This window comes from Leptonychotes weddellii, chromosome 7, assembly GCF_054177405.1.
Source record: "Leptonychotes weddellii isolate Sample4059 chromosome 7, ASM5417740v2, whole genome shotgun sequence".
NCBI classification, from domain to species: Eukaryota; Metazoa; Chordata; class Mammalia; order Carnivora; family Phocidae; genus Leptonychotes; species Leptonychotes weddellii.
In genome coordinates, this window is record NC_138375.1 from 110,632,522 (window position 1) to 110,639,840 (window position 7,319).

At 47.0% G+C, this 7,319-nt stretch overlaps 1 protein-coding gene and 1 long non-coding RNA gene across 5 annotated transcripts in view; one reads left to right on the forward strand and one right to left on the reverse strand.

Moving 5' to 3' along the window:
• Positions 1-7,319, forward strand: part of LOC145722453 (uncharacterized) — a 388,135-nt gene that overhangs the window by 224,368 nt on the left and 156,448 nt on the right. The window lies entirely within an intron of this gene.
• Positions 1-7,319, reverse strand: part of PURA (purine rich element binding protein A) — a 64,207-nt gene that overhangs the window by 6,036 nt on the left and 50,852 nt on the right. The gene's annotated exons all lie outside the window — the stretch shown is intronic.

Here is a 7,319-nt window from a genome sequence, read left to right on the forward strand (position 1 = left end):
CCACCCCGTGGCCTCCCATGCTCAGCAAGCCTTTCCTCTTCCCCACCCCATTTGCCAAGGGGTGACAGCCACCGGCATAGGGAGGTCTCCTCCCTGGGGTGGTCTGGGGCCGGAACAGAGTTGGTGGTGGCCTGGCCTCCTCCTGTCCTGGCTTTTGGGGGAGGGGAGGGAACCCAGAAGAGCTTTAATGTTTTAAAAAACATCTGCACCATCAATAGAATGAAACTCTGCAAGAGGATAGTTTTACTTAAAAGGTGTAAGGGAATTCCCATCCTCCAGATCTTAAGATCAGAAAACCTCTGTTTACTACAAGAATTGTTTCAGAGAGGGAGTGAAATCTGGCACATGAAAAATCCCATTCCTGCCCGCTCTCAGGATAGTAGCTTTGCAGCCATATGCCGTGAGTATTTCATCGCAGCCAAACGGGACTGCGCGGCGCTGGGGACAGATTTGCCGCGGCCGCCGCCTCAACCACCTCCTTCTGTTGCGGGAGGCAGGTGGGTGGCAGTGCTGGGAGATGGGATCAGTTGTGAGCTGGGACCTCACAACTCCGTCTGCACCATGAGGCCCTTTGGAAAACACACGAAGCAAGGACCTAGATTTTTTCTTTCTTTCTTTCTTTTTTAAAGATTTTATTATGAGCGAGAGAGCAAGTAAGAGAGTGAGCGAGAGCATGAGCAGGGGGGAGGGATAGAGGGAGAAGCAGACTCCCCGCCAAGCAGGGAGCCCGACGCGGGGCTTGGGCTCGATCCCAGGACCCCGGGACCATGACCATGACCATAAGCATGAGCCGAAGGCAGGCACTTAACCAACTGAGCCACCCAGGCCCCCAGGACATACATACTTTCTGAATAGGACGAGACAAAGAAAACTTGTACTGTGCCCCCCTCCCTTGCTTGGAAGATCATTTAAGATTAAGAGAAAAAGTGACCTCTCCCACTTGTGGAGGCAGGGCGATGCTATGGTTCGAAAGGTCCAGAGGCCCATGTTCCAGCCCGGGTTCCTGGGCATCCTGGCTTTGGGACCCAGAACAATTTACTAAACCTCTTGAGGCCTCAGTTCCCTCATCTGTAAAATGGAAATAATAATAGGACCAAGCTCGCAGAGCTGCAGTGAAGGTTGGTTGGTGCACAGAGTAGAAGCTGCTCTCTTCGAGGAACTCACACAGAGTTCACCACGGCCTCCGTGAATCACCCCCATACCCACCCCCATCTACAACCTAGGAGAGGGTGCGTATGCAGACCTGTGCTTCAGCCTTGGCCCCACCCCTAGTTTCTGTGGCTCCCTGGACACGTAATCAGGAGTTATACATGATGACCAGGGCCACTCCCTTGCAATTCTGCAGCTGCCGCAGTGGAGACACGAGCTACCTTTGCTCTCACTCCAGCCCGAGCCCCATTTTAGACACCGCCTTTGCCTGAATTGCCGAACTGCGTCTGCCAGCATCAGAGTGGGAGTGGCCCTCAGCCCTTTGTACATATGCAGTTTCTCGGGCTCCATTCTAGACCCATTGCTTCTGACTCCCTGGGACCAGGGCCTAGGGATCTTCAGGTAATGAGCCCTGTGAGGGAGCAGGTGCACATTCAAGTCCGCATCGATGGCCCCCTGGTGCCTCAAACTGCATATCTTTTCCTCAACCTGCTTCTCCTCATCGGTCCTACTTAACTCATCATCCCCCAGGGGAGCCAGGCCTCCAAGCCAGAAACCACGTGGTCCCCCAGCTTCAGGACAGGCCCAGTCACCTCTTCACAGAGTTCGGCCCTTCTCCCTGCCCCGCCTGCCCCTGTTCAGGCCTTCCCCGTGTTCTCATTCCACAACCAGTGGTCCTGCTCTCCACCTGCCCATTCTGGAGGGCTTCATTTGCAGTGTTAATTTAGGGACGCCTGGGGGGCTCAGTTGGTTAAGCGTCTGCCTTCGGCTCAGGTCATGATCCCGGGGTCCTGGGATCGAGCCCCACATCGGGCTCCCTGCTCAGCGGGGAGCCTGCTTCTCCCTCTTGCTCTCCCTCTGCTGCTCCCCCTGCTTGTGCTCTCCCTCTCTCTTTGACAAATAAATAATAAAATCTTAAAATGAAATGTAGACTTGGCCCTAATACTTCCTTACTTAAAATTCTTTAGGGTTTTTCCATCCTCTGCAGGGTTCAAAAGTCTGTCCCTACAGCTTCAGATCTCCTGCCACTTCCATGCCTACCCTACAGAGAAAACCCCAGCTAGACTGACATTATGCTTAGGTCTTCAAATGTTCCATGGGGCTGCATGTCTCTGGGCTTCTATAGACACAGTACCCTCCACTGGAATATCCTCTCTCCTCTGCTACTCTTCCTTAAATCTCGACTGAAATGTCACCTCCTCTAGGAAGCCTTCCCAGTAGCGCTGAGTAATCCCTCCTTTTACACTCCCTAAATATATCACCCATGACCCTATTTTGCCTTTATATGCTTATGTGTTTCTGCCCTACTAGACCCACACAGGGATGTGCATTTTATTCATTTCAAATTCCAAACCTTTATCAGGGCTGATAAGGTCCTTCAAGATCTGGCTCCTGCCCACCTCTCCACCCTGCCTCCTACCACTCTCTGCTCCACCCACTTCACCCAGTCACATTGGCCTTCGGACTGTTGCCGAGAGCACCAAACTGCTTCCTGCTTCTGGGTCTATGTTCCTGCAGTGACCTCTTCCTAGAATGCCCTCCCCTAGATCTTTCCATGGCTGGCTCCATCTTGACATTCAGATCTCTGCTCCAGTGTCCCCTCCTCGAGAGTCCTTCCTTGCCCAAGCAATCAGAAGTAGTCTTCCTTCTCCATTTTTCTCTCTTATAATACCATATTCTCTTCCCTTTGGAGCACCTGTCACAAAGCTATAGCTCTTTCTCATTCAAAATCAGCCTTATCGGGCGCCTGGGTGGCTCAGTTGGTTAAGCGACTGCCTTCGGCTCGGGTCATGATCCTGGAGTCCCGGGATCGAGTCCCGCATCAGGCTCCTTGCTCAGCGAGGAGTCTGGTTCTCCCTCTGACCCTCCCCGCCTCATGCTCTCTCTCTCTCTCTCTCAAATAATAAAATCTTTAAAAAAAAAAAACAAAAACAAAATCAGCCTTATTGAGGTAGAATTTGCATAAATAAAAGGTGTACCGTTAGATGAGTGCTGACAAATACCCATATATCCACCACTCTACTCAAGATATAGAGTATTTCCAAAACCCATTCAATTTTCCTGATTGCTCTTTCCAGTCAATATCCCCCGCCCCCTACCCATCCAGGGCCAGCCCCAGCCAACCGCTTCTCTACTTCCTGTTCCCATGGCTTCCTTTTGCTTGTTCTAGAATTTTATTTAAATGTAATCATATGGTATGTGTTTTACTATCTGGCTTCTTTCACTCAGCCTAATGTTTTGGAGGTTTATTCCTGTTGTAGTGCTTATCAGTATTTGTTTCTCTGTTACTGAGTTCCAAGCGATTGTGTGAATATTCCACAATGTATCTATTGACCTGTTGATGGACCCCTGGGCTATTTCCAGTTTGGGGCTAAAATAAATAAAGTTGCTTTGACAATTCTGGTACAAGTCTGGTGTGTGGACATCCATTTTTATTTCCTTCAGGTAAATAACTATAATGGAGATCGCTAGGCAGATGGTAAGTGTATGTGTAATTTTATAAGTTACTGCCAACCTTCTTTCCAAAGTGCTTTTCCATTTCACACTCCTACCAGCAATGCATGAGAATTCCAGTTGGTCCGGGTCCTTGTCAACACTTACTACCAGTCTTTTCAATTTTAGCCATTCTAATGGGTGTATGGTGTCATCCTGTGGTTTTAATTTACATTTCCCTAATGGCTAGTACTATTGCACAACTTTTCATGTGCTTATGAATATTTGTATATCTTCTTCTAAGCTATTCGCTAAAATCTTTTGCCATATTTTAATTTGGTTGTTTGCCTTCTTCTTATTGAGTTATATATTTCTCTGTATGTTGTGGATGCAAATTATTGTCAAAAATATGTATTGCAAAAGTTTCTTCTATTCTGTGACTTACCTTTTCATATTCTTAATGCTGTCTCCGCCCCTTTTTATGATTAGTTTTACCTGTGATCTAAGAAAACTCTGCCTATCCCAAGGTCATGTAGATTTTCTCCTATGCTTTCTTCTAGAAGTTTTATAGTTTTTCTTCATTAAATACTTAGTTCTTTGATCTATTTCAAGTATGTTGTGAAGTAGGGATTGAGATCCACTGTTTTCCTTTTGGATATTCAGTTACTCCAGCATCATTTGTTGAAAAATCTATCCCTTCAACCGTAGTTATTTAAATCGTTTCCTTTTTTTAATTACTATTTGTCTCTCCCACTAGACTACAGGCTCCATATATTTGTTCTAATTTAATCTGAGCTCTTTTCCATCCCTGCTACCTCTTTGCAGGGAAAGAAAGCAGGGAAAGAGCTTACTTGCAAGTCACTTATAGACCTGATTCTAGGTGACAGGAGCAGGGGAGTGGGGAGAGCAGATGGGACCAAGCCAGGACATGGTGTGCTTTGGAGCTGGTCACTGCTGCGGGGAACTGGGGCTCCATCCTGCAGGGACCGGCCGAGTGCACCTCAGAGCCTCCACCCAGTGTCAGAGAAGGGAGCAAATATCTCCCAACTCCAGCTCCATTGATCAGCGGTTGCCCCAGCAGGATTAACCTCCCCAGACCAGCAGACCGTGGTGCTCGAGGTCAGAGAGAAGCCCTGGGCAGAAGGCAAGAGCCATGGGGAGCAGCTAAGCCAAGGGGTTTTCACCTGCTCCCAGCTGGTTGCCAGGATGCCAGATGAGTAAAAGGTGGGTCAGGAGGATGAGAAAAGGGTCAGAGTTTCTTTCTTTTTTTTTTTTAAAAGATTTATTTATTTATTTGAGAGAGCGAGAAAGAGAGTACATGAGAGGGGGGAGGGTCAGAGGGAGAAGCAGGCTCCTCGCTGAGCAGGGAGCCCGATGCGGGACTCGATCCCGGGACTCCAGGATCATGACCTGAGCCGAAGGCAGTCGCTTAACCAACTGAGCCACCCAGGCGCCCAGGGTCAGAGTTTCTGATACACATTCATTCAGCGAGTATTTATCGAGTGTTTCCTCTGTGCCAAGCATTGTGCTGAGCAGTGGAGACAGTCCTCCAACAGCCAATCCGTGCCCTCAGGATGGAGACAGACAGCAACTGATTCAGTGACTGTTGTATATTATCCCAAGCAGAGGTCAGTGCCATGAAGAAAAACAAAATGGGGTAAGAGAATTGTGAAGGGGAGTGCAGGGATGGGGCTTATTTTGACCATCAGCAAGTTTCTCTGAGAAGCTGATGTTAGAGAGGGAGAGAATGAGCCCTGTGGATACCTGAGGCAAGAACATTCTAGGCAAGCGGGCGCCTGGGTGGCTCAGTCGGTTAAGCGACTGCCTTCGGTTCAGGTCATGATCCTGGAGTCCCTGGATCGAGTCCTGCATCGGGCTCCCTGCTCAGCGGGGAGCCTGCTTCTCCCTCTAACCCTCCCCTCTCTCATGTGCTCTCTCTCATTCTCTCTCTCTCAAATAAATGAATAAAATCTTTAAAAAAAAAAAAAAAAAAAGAACATTCTAGGCAAAAGGAACCACAAGCGAAAAGCCTTGGAGGAGGAACTAGCTCAGGGCATTAGAGAAAACAGGCGGTCGCTGGGGCTGGAGCAGAGCTAGAGACAGAGCCTCTAAGAGGTCTGGGAAGGCCTCAGAAATGAGTTTGAATTTTATTCAATGGGAAGCCATTGATGGGAAGCCACTGGAGGGCTTTAAGAAGTTATAACAGTCTTATTTATGACTTAAAAGCTATGCGAGATACCGTTACACATATATTAGAATGGCTAGAATGAGAAAAAAAAAAAAAAAGGAGGATGATAGCCAGGACGGGCAGGTTGCAAAGCAAAGACCACTGTCACACGTGCTGCTGGGAATGCAAGGCGGGGCGGCCAGCGAGCAGAAGGGGTCGGGGATTCCCAAAAAGATAAACTTAGACTTAACTGTGCAACCAGCGATCCCACTCCTAGGTATTTACCCAAGTGAAATGAACCTTATGTTCACATCCAAACCTGTACATCAACGTTTGCAACTTTATGTATCATCGCCAAAAAACCGGAAATAATTCAATGTCCTTCAGCTGGTGGACGGCTAGCCTGGGGTCCATCTGTGTAAGGACACTCCTCAGCCACTAAAGGAGATGGACTGTTGAGAATACACACGACAACCTAGACGGACCTCAAGGGCATTATGCTTAGTGAAAAAATTCTATGCTGTGTGATTTCATACACAAAACATTCTCAAAATGATAAGACTATTAGAGAGTTGGAGAACAGGTTAGTGATCACCAGGGGACAGGGAGGCATGAAGTGAGAGTGGGTGTCCGTACAAAGAGGCAGCAATAGAAAGTCCTTCCATGATGAGGTCACAGTTACCTTCCTTGGATGTGGTGGTGGATGCACAGATCCATACACGGGATTTAAGTGCATAGAACTATACACACATCCATGCACACAAATGAGTGCAGGTTATAAAATGGTGAATACAGAATAAGGTCTGCAGTGTAATTAATAGTAAGGTACCAAGGTCAGTGCCCTGGTTTGGATATTCTCTTACAGCTCTATATAAGATGTCACCACTGCAGGAAGCTGGTTAAATGGTACACAAGACTCTAATTTTTTGCATCTTCCTGTGAGTCTATAATTATTTCAAACTAAAAATTTAGAAACAAAACGGTGACAAGTGGGTAAAAGGTTACAAAAGACTTCTTTGAAATAGGGGACACTTGCAAATGGATGGGTAGTAGATGACACTTGAGAATTGATGTCAACTTTCTCAGTGTGACATGCTTCTCAGTTGTCCTCATTCTTAGGTAATACATGTAAAGTTTTAGAGGGGAAGTGTCAGTGTCTACCACGTGCTTTCAAATGGTGCAGCAAATATATGCCTATGTATATACATCATTTTAAAATAGAGCAAAATGGAAACAATTATTGAATCTAGGTAGTAGGTTTATAGGTGTTCACTGTATTATTCTTTCAACTTTATATTTGAAAATTCTTGTAATAGAAAGTGGAAAGAAAGAAAAAAGGCACAAACTGCTGATGGGTACAATGATCTAGATGACTCTCAAAACATCATGGTTGGGGAGGGATGGGGTGACTGGGTGATGGACACTGGGGAGGGTATGTGCTCTGGTAAGTGCTGTGAATTGTGCAAGACTGTTGGATCTCAGATCTGTACCTCTGAAACAAATAATGCAATTATATGTTAAGAAAGAAAAAAAAAAAAGAAGAATGTAGCAGGAGGGGAAGAATGAAGGG